General features: G+C 44.4%; 1 protein-coding gene across 7 annotated transcripts in view; it reads right to left on the bottom strand.

The window, feature by feature from the left end:
* The window catches only part of CTNND2 (catenin delta 2), a 760,996-nt gene that overhangs the window by 17,831 nt on the left and 725,572 nt on the right, over positions 1 to 17,593 (bottom strand). The gene's annotated exons all lie outside the window — the stretch shown is intronic.

Below are 17,593 nucleotides of genomic sequence, written 5' to 3' on the forward strand. Positions count from 1 at the left end.
AGATGTCCTGAAAGGATGTTATGATAGTTCCTCCGGCCTCTCTCTTTTTAAAGTCAGGTTTACTTCTATCAGAGTAATCTGTCACATAGCACTGGCGGTATAACAAAGAAATGCAGACACCCACCCAACCCCCAATTCCTGCTTCACAGAGGCAACCATTATTTTCAGTCTTTTAGCTTTTTCTTTTTTCTGAAAATATTTAGACATCTGATGGGCTATATAAGTAGTAGCTCAGGAAACTGCTTTAGTCAAAAGTTTGGCTTCTTTGGTCATGAATAAGTAATAATATTGCATATGTCATTAAAAGTGAGCCAGCAATGTACTTTATGATATGAAAGTCAGCTAATATTTGATATGTTCTAAGACTGAAGGGGACAACTGGATATAAGTATGGCACAACCCTAGGCTTGGTTTTATTGGCAATATCAATGGCTTACTCAGCACTGCTGTCCTATGTGGGTTTTTGGAGATAGGTTTTGCTCAGCAGTTCAGATTTCATAATGCTTAGATTACTATGGGACCATGTAAGTACTTACATCTCTGGAAATGACAAGACTGTGGATGTAATAATAAAACTATATGAAGGAAGGGAGTCTTATGAGGATACAACCCCAAAGCTTTCCAATACTTCAAAAGACCCAATTCTGAGAACACTAATGCATGACAGAAATGTGATCTTGCTGGTTACTTGTCCATGGGTGATGGGATTGGCAGAGACCAGAGGATGATGAGTGTGTCAGAGGCACCAAGACTGCCATCCTGAGTCAGACCTCTCTGCACATGGTCAGCAATGGTATGCGTGTGGCACAGAAGCTCTGAATGGAGTTGGGAGAGAAAGAGCTTAGAGAAAAGGGCAGAATGGTTAACCCAACCAAGGCTCTTGATTAGTTTCCAAGTCACAGCTTGGGAGCTCCTGGAGGTGCAAGAAGAGGAGCTCTGGTTACTTCTCCATCTTCCTCTCATTCACAGATGCAGTGAAAGGTGAGATGCAATGACCGAAACAAAGAACTCTAACATCACTACAGTCAACAATGCCTAGAAGGGACCTCACAGTTTTAATTGTGATGGTGGTATATACTTCCAAACGTCATGGAAAACAGTGCAACACCGGATGCTGAAGACCTGGGTACAGATCAATCAACACCCGTGTTAGTTATACTGAATAATCAATTACCTTGAGGATAAGGGTCCTGCCCTTCCACATTTTTTTTTTTACTGCATGAAATATTTCATCATTCATTTGAAAAAAAAAAAAGTCTTGCTTTCTAAAGGAGGAGGAGTTATTGCTAAGCTAACACTCCTTTTAACCAAATAGCCATGTAATATTTGTTACCTAGACAGCTTGCAATCGATTTGTTACTCATTTACTTCCCACTGTCATTCAGAAAGCTTAAAAGTGGTCTACGTAAACACATACAATTGGGCATGTAGCTTTAAAATCCTTATTTATCTCTTTGATTGCTACCTTTTCTCCTTAAAGTTTTAACTCACTGTAGACCTCAGAGGCTTTTTCCTGAATTCTATTTTACTGGGTGCTTAACCATAGTTCCCTTTTGCATCAACCCTTTGGCTTCTAGGGGTTAAATAAAAGAGCCCAGGGAAGAAAAATAGATAAAGAATAGCCACAGTGACTAGGGAAGGGCCGGTAAATCCTTACTATCGATGATAAGAAACTCTTTTAATGTCTATTGGTCACCTCCAGCAGAACGACCCAGAAGTTGTGCCCTTCAGCTCAAGACCCAGCCAAACTGTCAAAATGTGATATGATATCGGTGCCTCAAATTGGTTTTTATTTTTAATGCATTAAACTTAAAACTGGAGGTTGTTAAATTCCAAGTATATAGAGATAGAAATCCAAAAGAGAAGAAGAGTTCAAAGTCATTGAACTTTAAATTGCCACGAGGAATAATCTGATTTTCTTTATCTTTCCCTTTTCCTGTCCTTCCACCAGTTTCAGCTTCTCTGCTAAAATTCCTGATGTGTTTCTTTATGACACTGTATTAGTCTCCAAAGCTACTATCATCCATATTGTGCTTTCAATGGTCCAGAATGCAAGAGCATAAAGGTGATGTTCTTCACAGCCTCACAACCATCAATCTTCATGGTATGTCTACGTGGTGGTCACTCTAATTTCTATAGCCTTCCCCTTAAGCATTTTGAGATCCCTGAATTTATGACAATCTCCATTTTTATATATTTTTTATCATCCTGTAATAAGGTCTAAGCAAGCGGCTTTCAGACTGGTATATGGGAGGTTAGGATAACCACAGCTTATTATGGAAACCGTGTAGGATCTTCAATGAAGATCAGCACACACATTAGTTAGGTTTGTGTGCAAAGATGAGCTAACGCTGTTTGTCAAGTCAAGGCTCAAAACTGTTCGCCTTGGGTCTCTCTGTCCATAGAGGTAAAACTAGAAAGCTGTCAGGAGTCAGCGCTTCTCTCCAGTTTACACTAGTATCATAATTACTGGTAAGCTCTGTGTCAGTTGCTTTTCCATAAATAAAGGTCAAAATGACTCAATCAGCTTGGGGAGTGTTAAAAATAGTAATGCCTGGGCCACCGGCCCTGAGATCCTATTTACATTGTTCTGAGCTGGCCCTGGTCACCAGGATTTTTCAAAGCCCGCAGGTGATGTTAATGAACACATGGTGAGAACCACTGGCTTGGAGTTTCTATGCAGAGGTGGCAGTGACTAATAGGGATACCGAATGCATTCTTAAAGTGCTAAATCCTAGGAGGTCACGGACTTCATTTGGGGATGTCAGATAATGCATTCTCCAGGTTGACTTACACAGGAATAAAAATAGGTCCCAACCTCAGGGCAGAGAGGTGCCACACACACACTGAGCCCCAATCACACCTCATGACCTGGTGTCCACTGGCTGTGTGATTCCATTTCACACGTCTACACCTCAGATCGGTCAGCCCTACGGCCTGACACAGCACCTTCCCTTTTAATACCTGTCCAGTCTAACTTCTGCTGCCCAGTTCTGTGCTAGGGGAACAGGAGGCAGGCAATACATGTTTAGCAAACCACTGTCGCTAAATGAAGTATGCCCCTGAGCTTCGGAGGAGCTATATGAGCAAGGCTACTCAGCATCATTTTCTTCTCCTGCTGTGAACAAAGAAATGTGACATCACAGTACAGAAAGCCTTGCTGAATTCTGGAGCCCTGGTCCCTAGCAGAGGTGCCTAATATATGCCAGTAGCATCCAGTGATTTCAGATGACTGCATTAATTATTGTAAAATGAAATGCTGACCAATGTCATGGGCTTTACTGCTAGCCTCTAAGTTCTTATACTTTATTGTTCTATAACAAATGAAGGTCATCAGAGCTTTGTGATTTAAAAAAAAAAAGTTAGCCTAGAGCAACCTCATCAGTATTATCTTCTGCTATTGGTATCTGTCTTTTATGATATACTTGCAGCTACGCTGAAGGCAGTGTAAGTTTAGGTAAAATGGTACAAAAGACAAAAAAAGGCCGATGGCTGCCTGCTCCATTTAAAATAATTTCTCAGCTGCCCGTGTTTCCATGGGAGGTATATAAAACTGCCTCCCCTTTAACCTATCTTGTAAATAATTCTGAAGCATCATTATGCCTGGGCACATCTGGTCCTGGCTTGCTGCTGAGTCCTTCCATAGCTCGCAGAGCACAGCTTTGCCCACCACCCAGGCCCATCTCTACTACTCCCTGCATCCGGCAGTTCAGATGTTCATGCACCTGTCCATAGAGGATACACCAAGTTCTCCCCAAACACAAACCTTAGGAGAGCCAGGAGAAAGGAGAAGGGTGAGTGCATTGATTTCTCATTAGCTATGCTCCAATGTTTTTTAGGGCTGGGCACTGGAACACATACCTACTTCTGAAATGTGCCCACAAGACGGAAGGGGCTGGTTTCTGAAAGGGTCACCTATGGGAAGGTTACTGGGCAGGGGACAGTGGTGTTGGGAGTAGGGCAGTGCATGCCAGCAGGTGAGCAGAGCATCTGGTGTGATGGAAGGAAAGTGAGCCCTTGGGGGTATTCACAGACTTTCTCCTCCCCTGACTGCCCAGGGCATCCTATCACCACCTGCTGACCACTGGGGCACACCCCCTACCCCCACCAATGCGGAATCAGGGCAGGATGAGGGGCAGTGCCAGCTGGGGGAGGAAGGAGAGGATTAGGGAGAGAGAAGGTAACCAGGAAGGGAAATCTCAAGGGCTGATTGGAGGATCTGGTGATGAGGGAGAAAGAAGAGGGTTAAGTACCAAATCCTCATTACTGTGCTTCAGGAGATGAGAGGAACAGGAACTGGAATTTCACATCATTTCTGTTGTGACCCCTGACCTCTGGAAGAAGGCCCATTTTAGAGAACCGCCAGCCATTGGGTGGAGGGGGGCAGCGTGAGTGAATACCCACAGCTCTGATGGTAAGTCAGATGGCGATGCTCCCTTTTACAGGTGATTCCAAAGCATGTTTTCTAAGACGCACTTAGAATGTAGATTTAACAAATATTTTCTAATGACAAGTGGCAATTCTGACTCAGACAAAAGCTTTACTAAAGAATTAACCCTGAAAATGGAGACTAGTTTATTTCCATGGGCATATCAGTTAGAACTCAACATATATTCTAACACACAGTTAGTAGTATATAGTCAATGGTGTTTTTTTCCTCCCTTTTAAAAACAGCTCTGAACCTGATAAGATTTATTTGGTCTCTAAACAAAGATTTCTCAGTAGGCACACAGGGACTATTTGGTTCTGAAGTAACAAATACAAGTTTTTTGCTTTAGCTGTCCTTGAAAGCTCACAGCCCATAAAGCTTGTCAATTCTAATTTGCTGTGAGTGACTTGAGATATAAGGCAAGTGTGGTGAAAGTCCTTTGGGCTTTTAGCAACCCAAGTTCATCTACTCATTCAACTCAGAGCACTTATAGCTTGTTATTTGCATTCACTACCAGGACTTCCTCACCAGGAACCTACTTTTCAATCGAAAGACAAGACATGAATTGTTGCCATCCACTAAAAATGGTGCCTCGTTAAGATACTACTATTGTGCCAGTTTTCCAGTCATTTTTAAGTGGGATAAACGCATTAATGTAATGACATGAAGCAAAGAAAAGATTGCAAAGTAGTGGTAGTTTTCCATACATCCTCCTTATTTCAGTAAAAGGTATTTTACTGTGGATGTAAAAGTAGGTCGGTAATAAATAAGACAAGGTCAGTGACCAAAAGTACGCACACAGGGTGATTTGATCATAAATTCCTATCCAGGCATTTCATGGTAGGTAGTGATGTTCAGGCCTATAACTTTCCTAGCAAAAGGTCCATTTTGCCTTAAGCAAGCCTAGATACATTGTTCTTGTATATCTAGGCTAACATACCTTTGAAATGCCAGAATATGTCTCTTTTTCAGACCCCTTCAGAGGCATAACCACCCTCAAGGGAGCACATGGGCTTGTTGCCCTTATACTATTCCTATTTATTGTGAATGCTAAATGTTAACTGTCTTGTAATCCAATCAAAGAGATTTCCCCACTTGCTCTATCTGTCTCTTTAATCGACAACCAGTAGATTTCATATCATTTTCCCTACATTACTCTGATTCCAAAAGAATAAAAGAACTGCGAGATTGCCATTCTCAGGAGCATTTTCTTAGTCCGTTGAGATCCTGCTTCTGGGCATGTCCTGAGTTTGGCTCAAATGAACTCTTGTAAAATTTTCTATAGGTGTCTGAGTTTCTATTTTCTTACATCAATAGTATAGAGACAACGGACATAGAATATTCATAGTCTGTGTGGTTGAAGACCAAGCCAGATTTTACATGTCAATGAACCCTCAGCTCCTCTTTGTTGTAATAAAACAAGCTTCCATCTATTTTTAAGGCAAACTGTTTGTTAAAGAGTCATTAAAACTAATTCCATAAGCTATTAGAGTTAAATATTTAAACTACATTGTAAGTGCCAAAAGGGAGTATTGGCAGTTTGATGCAGAAATAAACGCCACCTGACATACCAGTTGCTTCATTAGTTTGTTCAGCTTTGGTGCTCCCAATAAAATTTAATCAAATTAGTTTGGATACTTAAAGTTACAGTATATCCTATATAATAAAAGCCTAATATGCAAATTGTCCCCTAGGGTGGTCTTTTGACTGGGAGTTCAACTGCTTGCTATGATGTGCAATGACCACCAGGGGGCGACCCGGCGCTGGCAGCTGGTGGCAGTGGAAGTGCTGCCAGCCCTAATGGGCCCTGATGAGAGCAGCAGGATGGTGGAGCAGGTGAGTGGGTGGCGCCAGGTCAAGGTGGGTGCAAGGGGGGGCCTGATCACCCCACTGATCACCCTGCAGACGGCGACCAGCAGCTGCGGCAGCGGGCAGGGCCGCCGCCTGGCTCCCAGGCACTGAGGGAGCTAGGTGGGGGACCTGGCCCCAATTGATCGCCCCACAGGTGCAGGCGGGATGGTGGAGCAGGTGAGGGGGTGGTGCCAGGCCAAGGCGGGGTGCCAGGCAGGATTGTGGGGCTGTGAGGCTGGGGGCGCAAGCTGGGGCCCGATCTCCGCAGGCCACCCCAAAGGACCCCCCCTCCCCCCGTGCATGAATTCATGCACCAGGCCTCTAGTATAAGGATAAGACTCTCCAGCAGTACCATATTTTAAAAGCAAATACTGAGTAAATCCACTTTAGAAGTTTAATTTACTGCATTGGCCTAATTCTAAACAACCAATATCAACAAGAAGATCTGACGAATTGGAAAGAAATTTTATATAATTTGGTTGAAGAAAATGTACCATTGTTAACTGCAAAGTATTTAATTGGTACCAATGCAATGCAGAAAACCTGCTCCAAAAACTGAAATAAGACTAGATTAGTCCTCCTGTTTTCTGGGCCTCACCTTTGAGATCTTTAAACAAAGGTCTGACATAATGGTCATTATCAATGGCCTTTGTGTTCCAAGTGGGGCTGCAAAGTGAAATTCAGGGTGAAACTAAGCGAAGTTCAGTCTTCAGGTTTGTTGATCCAAATGGCTGGCTTTTAGCCTAAAAGTCATTTCAATATTAGAAAAGCCAGGTATTTGACATATACACTCAACAGCAGCCGATAAGTTCAAAGCTCACCCTGGATCCTAACCTCAAGGTCTCCACATTCCACCCCATTTTTACATGCTTCAGATCATGGGAATGGAAGCAGAGTCAATGAAGCTAAAATGCTGGTGTGGCCACACCGATGCAGTTATTTAATAAGCATTAATAAGTAGTTCGCACTGTACTAGACACAGAGGCAAGAATAGGGAAAGAGGTAGGCACGGCTCCTGAGCAGGAGATGGACATTTAAAAATGATCCCCTCACATCACATCTGGTAGTAAGAGCCATGGAGGAAAAGTACAGGCTACTCTGAGATGGTTACTGGCCTTGGAGAGTTGGCAGGAGTCAGGGAGGTTTCCTTGAGGAAGTGACAGTTATACTGAGCTGGGAGCAGCCAGGCCTGGTGGGAGGAGAGGGAAGGCAAGGAAGGGCAAGGAGGTTCGAGGAGGCCAGTGCTGCCGAGACAAAGTGATAGACGGGGAGGCCATAGGGAGGTGAGCTTGGAGAGATGGGTAGGACTTTATCATAAGAGAACTGGAAGCTGCTGAAGAGTTTTAATCAGGGGACTGACAAGGTAAGATTTTGATTTATAAAAGTGTATTCTGAATGCTAGATTGAAGGTGGTAAGTCCCAACTGATGTGTTTTATTTCATATTTTGATGCTACATATTTTACTAGTGAGCAGAACATGGCTAGCTCTCCATGGAGTGTGTGGGCACTGTGAGGTCCCCAGGCTTCACATGGGGACGGCTGACAGCCTGGCACGGGCACTGTGCTATGACAGGGCAAGGAGCAACAGCAGGCAGCACCGAGCTGTGTCCATAGCCTAGGCTGTTCTCACTTCTTCCCCGAGGTGCTGTAATGGTCTTGATGTTGCTGGAGCTACAAAAAGAGAGTCTGGAAATTTATAGTCCATCCTCTTTTCCCACTGAGCTGGCCTTTCTGCATGAGACTAAGGGGTCAGGGACTCGGGGCACTTTTCAAAATTGAAGCCAACTGGTAATTACTGCAGAAGCATTTTCAATTCGGGGAAGTACTGTGGGCTCTCAAGAAAGCGATTCTTATAAAAAATGGGCAGAGGTTTCAGAAGGAGACCTGGTGTTGGTGCGCACACAGCAGGAATGTCATGGGCACAAGCATCTCGGTAGCCTTTTGTTCATTTTTCCACTTAGTGAAAACTCTGCATTTCAGTCTGGCCCATTTCTCAGCCTCCCCTGCAGGGTTATTTGGCCACGTCACTAAGATCTGAAAGTATTTCCAAAGGCATGCTTCTAAAATGAAAAAAGCACATCCTCCCCTGCCCCTGTCCCTTCCAAATGCCTGGAATGTGGATGGACTGAGGGTCAGTGAGGAGATGCAGATGGAGGCGACAGTCCAGAGCACTGAGTGAGACGGAGCCGAGATCATGGTTGGAGGTGTGATATCAGACTGGGACCACTGCCTGAAGAAGTCCTTGTCTACTCCCCAGAACCTGTGAAAATGTTACTTCATGGCAAAAGGACTCTGTAGGTGTGATCAAGCTAGAGATGCTGAGATGGGGAGATAATTGAGAAGTTCTGAGTGGGTCCAATGTAATCACAAGGGTTCGTGTAAGAGAGATGAAGGAGGGTCTCGAGAAGAGGATGTGGAAGCAGAGAAAGATATTCAAAGATGCTGGGCTGCTGGCTCAGACTGTGGAGGGAGAGTGGCAGCTTCTAGAAGCTGCAAAAGGCAAGGGAAGGGATTCTCTGGGACCTTCAGAGGGAGCCCGTCCATACCAGCATGCTTTAGCGAAGAGTGTTGAAACCCATTGGACTTTTGATTTGTAGAACCGTAAGATCATGAATTTGTGTTTTTTTTAAGCCGCTGAGTTTATCGTAATGTATTCATGCAGCAACAGAAAACTAACACAGAGAACAACACATTTCTAACTTCTTAAAAGCCATGCATACTAGATACAACTGATTAGAGCTGTGGACAACTTGCTTTAATGAAATACCTGTGAGAAGGCACTGCAACAGGTTGCTCATGTGACTTTCCTCTGTTGTCTCCATTTTGGCTAAGGAATAAGGCAGGGAATGATAGATGCCCCGTTGGTTGCTCCACATTCTCTAAGGAAAGTACCAGATATCCCTCCATAGTTGTGAAGGTGGAGGACAAAAGAGAATTCTCAAGTATTAGCACATGACCCAGCTCCAGTGTCTACAGATTAGGCTGAAACTTGTCCAGAGGGTGGAAGGGCTGGTGGTGAGAGCGTCCTTGGAGGTGGGGGGTAGGCATTCCCGCCTCCCGCTCCAGGGCCGAGGACGCGAACCACTTACTCAGCTCGACCGCGGGTTCTCTAGAGTTTGGGGCTTGCAGGGACTGTATCTTGAGTGACATTAGCAGGTTGATTCATAGACTCGGTGCCGGGGATAAACTGACCCTGGAGCTCAGGAAGCTTAAGTTTTACGTCCCCTCTGAGGCCTGTGCCAAGTGTTATATTCCTAAAGTGTACTCTTCTTAAACAGGACTTTCAAAATGATCTAAGCTGCAGGGGCACACACTCTGATCCACTTTGGTCCATGTGCCATGGAGCAGCAGAGCCTGAGGTGATGGAGAGTTCAGAGGAGTTACCGGAGGAGGCCAGGTCCTGCCAGTGGTCCTCAATTAGGGGCTGTAACAATGAGCAAACACACCACTGTCCCACGAAAGAAGGAGCTAGAGCGTGGGCATCACCCACAGACATAGGGACCTATGCCAGGCTGCACAGCACTGGCCAGGCTCTCCTCTCCTCCCCCTTCCCTGCTAGAGCCTGGTGGGTGAGGGGCCCTGAGACACAGAAGGAACAGCTTGTGAGAGGAGGAAGAGATGGAGATGGAAAGAGAAGAAACGGACCAGGCTTTTCCTGCCAAGTGAATTAGACTCTCATAGACGGAACATCATCCGTCTACTGAGAAAGGAGGGCTAAGGTGGAGTGAAGTAACAAGAATGGTGATGAACTGGCATTAAACTGAGGGAGCTTTCTAGTTTCTGATCCCACCCCTTCCCCCTGCTTTCGTCTCTGGGGTATTTTTGTAGGTTTTTATTTAAAATGTGATGTGTAAAGCCTCGTGAAGGAGTGAGGCACAGAGGAAACGTTTAATTTGGGCTCTGCTAGGGACTTGGGGATCCATCCCACCGACAGCTATAACTTAGTCACTTCTGGTTTAGCAGCTGCCATGTGCATCGATTTCCACTTCTGCACAATTGATTTTTGCTTCTGTTCCCATTTGTGCCTGTTTTTGGACAGATATCATATGATGAGTGTCTGAGAATTGTCTCAGAGAGGTCAGGGGACCTCATGAAGGAAGCCCTTACTTGTCAATACAAACATCCACGAACAAACGCCTAGGATTGTGGAGGAGACAGTATCATATCTGAGTTAACCTCCGCCTTTTCCTTTCCCCACACAACCTGGCATCAAGTGGTTTAGAAAAGAAAGAACCTGAGAAGCTGAAACTGTAAGTCTTGAGGACACTAGAGCGGTTTTAGAATCTGGCTAAACGTCCTTCTGTCCTTCCAGTCATTTCTTTGGGAAGAATTTTCTGGCACAGTAATAAGTTAATAAATTCCTGGGAAGTAATTTCCTCGATACAATGACAGTTCTACATTCAGTAGTTTCATTTTTTTCTGTAGAGGATTTACTGCTTTTCTATCATCCTCTTAGATATTGCAAAGTAAAAAATCTATTAGTTTTCAAAATGGTAACATGTTAATGTAAGTATTAAAGTATTTCTCGCCCTTCTTACTGTAAGACTTAAAGATAAAAAATTTAAAATGTTGACTGTGTTGTGCTTTCTTTTCTTCACAGCATTTCAAACTATCTTTCCAGCTTTCACTGGAGTCCTGTGTTGATTACTGAATGTCCAGCAGGTGAGGGTGACGAAGGGCTGGCAAGCATGAGCCCAGGGCTTCAATTTGCAGGACTCTGGGCTCATCACCGGTCAGTGGCCAGCATCCTGGAAGCAGCGAAGGACAAGGTGAGGGCTGTGTTCACTCTCTCACCCACATGGCTTGGACATCTGAGGAAGTCTTCAGGCCTCCCTCTCCCACCCATAATTACTTATTGATTTCTGTTTTGTGAGTGCAGTGGTGGCCAGAGCCATTGCAATGAAGACAACAGCAGTAAGAAGAGAGCCCTGTATGAAGCAAACAAGAAGGGCACGACTCCTCCCCATCTTTGCTCATTACTCACTGGTGGAATGGTACGTGCAACCTGAGAGTCTATTTCCCGACAACAAAAGGAAGGACATTTAAAGATTAGTTTTATGTTTTGTTTCTCTCATCCACATGCCAATAGTGAATGCAGTATCTCTACCTAGAGGAACACGACCTAATTCATTTTCAAGCACAGGTGGTCTGGCATTCTGTAAGACACCAGCTCATTGTTGCAAGATACTGATATTTCACGGAGCGGGTGGGAGGGTGAATGTACTACTGGGACACAACTGAAAAAAACGCTGGCTGTGAACATTGGTGCGGGAGAATGAGTCTGGTTCCTAACCTTGCTGCCTATCAAGAGGAGTTTGGCTCTGACATTTGCTTCGTCTTTGATTTGATCCCTGCATTTATGAACTAAGGCTTTTAATGACTCACGGAGAAGCTGAGTAGATGGTGTTCTCTCTGAAGCCCTTTGAAATACTTAGAGCAAAATAATGAGCCTCAGTCCCATAAGCTAAACACTGGAAAATCCTCTCCTCCTACTTGACAATAGGGACTGGCCTGTCCATTTCCATGGTAACTTCACAGGGTCTGCTTTAAGGGCCTGGGTGTTTGCTAGACAAGCAGCCCAGGGAGAAGCGAGGAAATGGGAGGACAGAGGAGGATTTCCCTCAGTTCTCAGGGCCTTCTTTCAATGCCCAATGCTCAGGGACATTTTTCATCATGGTGTCCTAGCCTTCCTGCTCCTCTGCTACTCCATGTGGGGACGTGCCTGTGCCTAAGGGGACAGAGCAGGTTCAGGGGATGTGGCGCTCCGTGATTTCCTTTAGATCAATTACTCTGAGAATTGCTACAGATCAACTGCCATGATCCCAGGGCATCACACGGAATGGGCTGGGATGGCTCCAGGTTGCTTTTCTAGGAAACCTCAATGGTAGCCTGGAGTTTTCTGGGGGCTTTGCTGGGCAGGTGGAAGTCGGGGAATCATGAGGAGCTGGTGTGTTTACTCCAGGAATCTAGAACTGAGTCCCACACAAGGCTGATGTCATGGGAGCTGACAGGGAGTCTCCTGCTGGCACTGTGGCCTGGGGGCCAAGCACCCAAAGGCAGGAATACTCACCGGCAGGAGAAACAGTCAGGCATGCTGGTGGTAATCCTTTAATAAGAAGTTATTGGGCCCCAGCTTGAGAGGAAACGTGAAGATCTTGTTTGCATTATTAATGACTAAACATTAACACAGGACTATGTAACTATAACTGAAGAAAGATTTTGATCCATAGCCTAAAAACTACGTGTTCAATCTTGGCTGCGTCTGAGTGCAATTGATAAACAAGCTAACATTTTAAGTGACTGCTATGTAAACAGCACTTGGAAGCAAAATAGGCCGCATACATTTTAAAACCAAGGCCTGTTACTGAGTTTGTGTTCAGGAAGCTCCACTGAATTGGTCTGGGACTTAATGCATCATGAAGACCAATAAAACAGTGGTCTGTACTGGCTGGGAATTGGATACACTTCCATTTTCTTAGTCATTAAGCTGAGGGTTACATCAGAAGCTTCACAGACACTGGTGGACAAAAGTGGAATTTAGGACTTTGGGAAGCAGAAATCAAGCAGTTTAAGTAAACTGAGAATTGCAATTTTTAAAAAGTTAAACCATCTACTTTATTTTTACCAAAGATATAGAGATGATTTATTTCACTTATTTCTTCACTTTATTCTTATTTTCTAGCTCAGAGTAATGCAGCCTCTTTCAAGCAGCATTTGTATATTTTATGACACACATTTATGGTGGCCCTTAATTCAGAGTTCTGTTCATTAGGAGTTGATATTAATTGGACTCCAGTTGGAGGCAAGTTTCCCTGTAATTTCTCTGACGGAATGACTTTTAATGTAAATTCCTAATGGAAATCCTCCCACAATTAATATTTGAACCAAGAAAGAAAGTGGTTTTCTATAAAAGTACAAATAAATCTTATCTAGATATTAAATATTATAGCACCTAATGCTGCAATACTTTAAGCAGTAGGCCCAAGCTATTTGTGTGTCTTAAAAGTCATTCTTTAAAAGTTTGAATTAAAAATTTTTTATTCATTCAAATTGATTTACCCTACAATTATTTCAGATTAGTAAGAAATGACCTTAATTCAGACTTGAGAAAGAGATTAGAGATGTTTCTCAGGGAAGGTGATATAAAAAACTTGAGGGATATGAGGAAGATTTAGATGGGCAAGGAGTATAGAGGATGGAGCATAGACTTGTGGAAAGGTAGAGGGGGAAGGGATGGTGTGTAAGCTGGGAACACAGGAGTTAGGTACATCTGGTGGCCAAGGGCGGGCAGAGAGCAGGCATGAGCTAGGGAGCTAAGCTGTTTGGACTCTGCCCTGAGGGCAATGGGAGCCATGGAAAGATGTTGCTCCGAGGACTAATTTAATCAGATTTGTTTTTTAGAAAGTTCACCCTTACCACCCTCTGGAGGAGAATGGACTGGACAGAAGGAATCATGAAGGTGGGGCCGAGTGAGGAGTATGTGACAATAATCTGGCAGATGAAGACAGCGGTCTGTGGCCATGATTGTAGAAAGAAGTGAATGGAGAGCATTATGCTAAGTGAAATAAGCCAGTCAGAGAAAGATAAATATCACATGATCTCACTCATTTGTGGAATATAATGAACAACATAAACTGATGAACAGAAATAGAAGCATCAAACAGACTGTCCAACCTATGAGGGAAGGCGGGGGTGAGGGGATAAGAGATAAACCAAAGGACTTGTATGCATGCATATGAGCATAACCAATGGACACAGACAGTAGGGGGGTGAGGGCATATGCTGGGAGGTGGGCGTGGCCAGGGAGAGGTCAATGGGGAAAAAGGGAGACTTATGTAATACTTTAAAAAATAAATAATTAAAAAAATAACAACAAAAAAAGAAGTGAATGGAGGTGGAAGTCTGGGCTTTCTGATGGTTGGATGTAGACATGTGAAGAAGAAGAAAGAGCCAGATGGCTCCTAGCAGTGGCCTGGGTGATGGGTGGAGGGCTGTGCTAATCAGTGATCAGAGGTGCAGGGAGAGGGGTGGAGTCCAGGAGAAGTAGGTCTGTTTGAGATCTGATTTGTTAGAGGTGCTGCGGGCATCTGAGTAGGTTATTGAGTATGGGGTTAGATGTAGGAAGAGAGATTAGGCTGGAGAAACATTCAAGAGACCACTACATGTGGATGGTGACTGAACCCAGGGAGCATTAGGGACACCCAGGAAGAGGCCACGCATGAGGTGAGAAAGATCTAAACACAGAACCCTGGGGACATCAACATTTACAGAATGAACAGGAAGAGGAGCCAATTAAGGATGGAGAAGTAGCACCCAGAGAGCCTGGAGAAACTCAGGGATGGCGATGTCATGGGGTCAGGAGATGATTGTTGTGGGTCATGCTATTTTACCACATTTTCAACCTAGAAATGAACAGGATCATGGCACAGCCTTTTCTCGGGGAAATATGGCATGCATGCTATTTAATGAGCTGGAACTCACATCTTCATATCCCAACCCCAGACTTCTCCATGGTCCTCAAGCCAACATTAGTCTTCAACATACTTGACCTGCCATATTCATCACTAAAATGAAATAAAATCTCTAACCACTTCTAAAACCCTGGTAGCTCTCATTGTCATTAATGGTCTTCCTACAAAACCTAATTTGTTTTAACTAAACCCCACTGTGCAAGACTCTTCCTTCTGGGACTGTTTCAATGCAAATATCCTAGGCAGACACAGCTGCTGAGGAAAATGACTGTGGGAGGGGACACTGGGTTAGGCATCTAGGGGCTGGGAGGAGACGGAACCAAGAAGAAAGCAATCTGTGAAAATGTAGGTCGAAGTGAATGACAATGATGGTGATGATGACAAAATGAAATCCTGGATCCACATGTCCAGCTGCCTGTGGACAGGATGGCAAGGAGCATCTATCAGCCAAGCAGCATGGAGAAATGTTTTAGAATTAACAACAGTGGTCTTGTTGGTATATGCCTCTCCAGTTTATGGAGCTCTCTGCTGACTGCTGTCACATTGGGGACAATCAGCAATCCTGGAAAGCCACTGTTATGCTACTCACTTCATGGATGAGAAACCCAAGAGACTGCGGTTGGACTGACAGAGAGATGCCGCAATCTCCATGAAAGGATGCAAAGGTTCTATGATGCAAGGGTTCAGGAATGTTCAACTCTGGTGCACAAACCCCTACGGCCCTGAGGTCATGTCCAGCAGTCTGGAGAGAACATTGTGCCAGATAGGAGAACTGGCCATTTTAAGGGGGTATTTGGTCTCCCGGAGACCAGTAGGAAGGGATGCTCACAGGTTTGAATAACTGAAGAGAGAACAAGTCCAGCGTGCTGACCGAGAGGCCTGGTGAATCAGAGGGTTCCTTGTTGCCCCTCAGCCAAAGTCAATTCTACGCTGATGGGAAAGGGGGCTCAAGAAAACTTACCCAGCGTCACACTGCTAGTAGGTGGCAGGCAGGTGCCTTTAACCTCTGGCCATTTGATTCTAAGTGCTTTGCTCTTTGTACTTCACCAAATAGTGTAATGAGCCTCTCAGACACTATTCACTCCCTAGCTTTGTTAGTAGTGGGAGTCTCAGCCTCAGGGAAGGATCAGCTCATCTCTTTCTTCTGCTTCAAAAAAAACTTGGAGGGTCCCACCCCCACGTGGCTCAGTGGTTGAGCATCGACCTATGAACCAGGAGGTCATGGTCATGGTTCGATTCTCGGTCAGGGCACATGCCTGGCTTACAGATTCGATCCCTAGTGTGAGGTGTGCAGCAGGCAGCCAATCAATGATTCTTTCTTATCATTGATGTTTCTATCTCCCTCTCCCTCTCCCTTCCTCTCTGAAATCAATAAAAATATATTAAAAAAAAACTTTTGTAGGGACAGATTCATTTTGGGAGCTACATTGCAGAAGGGGTGCTGTTGAACTTGCATGCATGTGGGAAAAAGGGAACGTAATGGTGAAGGCCATGGCAATGCCCGTGTATGAGAGCTGAGCATGTCGGGCCTGGGAAGGGCCGGCCTTGTGGGACAGGATGGCTATGTTACAGAGGGTAAGGCTTTCAGAAGGAAGAGAAATTTGACTTTTGCAGAATGGCGTTGAAGGGCAGAAGCGTCAGATAAAGATTTTTGCTTAATGCAAGTAAGAAGCTCTGAGTAAGCACAGCCATTCTGAAATGGAATAATATGCCTCATTAGGTAGTAATTGCAATTGATATTAAAGGTATTTGAACAAAATGAAAGGAGCCAATACTGCCTTTTTGCCTCTGGTAACGTAACTACCTTCCTCCTGCCACAAAAGCCTCGCTGATACCTTGCCCGTCCTCCCTCCCAGCAGGACGTGTGGTATGACTGAGTTCTTGGTCCTGGGATGTGAATCTGACAACTTTTGTACCAGTTGCTTAAAAGGACATCACCTGCCCTCTCTCCCCTCTCCCTTCCTACGGGCTGCAGTGAGAGGGGGAAGGGCTAGGGGGCTTTGCCCACACAGGCAAGGACAGCACTCCCATGCCAGGCAAAGCAACAGGACAATCCCAGGATCACACACTGGTCCCAGGCCACCTGCCTAACCAGATATCATGAGAGGAAAAGAGATACCTGTGTAGCTTGGGCTTCTGTATTTTTGAGTCCCTCTGCTAGAATGCTGTGTTCAGATTAGTATAACTATTTTTTAGACATGTACAGATTATTAAGGTATTATATCAGGAATTGTAAGCAATGATTTCTGTAATTTTATAATTCTATGTCCATCCCCCCAATAAAAAAATTTATCTACTTTCTTCCCAAACCAGCTGTCCCAACAGTCCTCAACATAGTCAAACATAGGTACTCCAGTAGGTCAGTGGCCTCGTTTTTTAAGGTACCAAGGTTCAAAGAAGTCAAGAACTTTTGATCTCCTGATTCTCTTTTATCCCCATGTCAGGCCTGTTCCTAAGGCTCATCTTCTTTTCCTTTAGAAAACATCTTCTGCAATGACACAGGTGATAAGGAAATGTTAAAGTTCTATTTGTGGTTATCTAAATGTGGGGACTGGCTTATTTATTTATTTTTCTAAAGCAATGCATCACTTAGACGGTGTGTGATAACATTCTCCTGTTCTTGTTTTCCCTTTGGGGAGAACCCGAAGTCCAGGCCTCCCTGAAGTTGAAGGTCTGGATAACACAAATATGTTTTCGCTCTAAGGAATTGAACATCATTTTGTATTGGTCGACACACTCGGCCAGAAGAATACTTTGATGTATTAAATACATCTCTAAGTAAAAGGAAGGAGTTGAGCTCATAAAATGAGATGCCAGCCTCCCTGCCTGGGTTCTAGGAAGA

This window comes from Myotis yumanensis, unplaced genomic scaffold, assembly GCF_028538775.1.
Source record: "Myotis yumanensis isolate MYYU_CA2020_CCGP unplaced genomic scaffold, mMyoYum1.0.hap1 SCAF_4, whole genome shotgun sequence".
In the NCBI taxonomy this organism is placed as follows: domain Eukaryota; kingdom Metazoa; phylum Chordata; class Mammalia; order Chiroptera; family Vespertilionidae; genus Myotis; species Myotis yumanensis.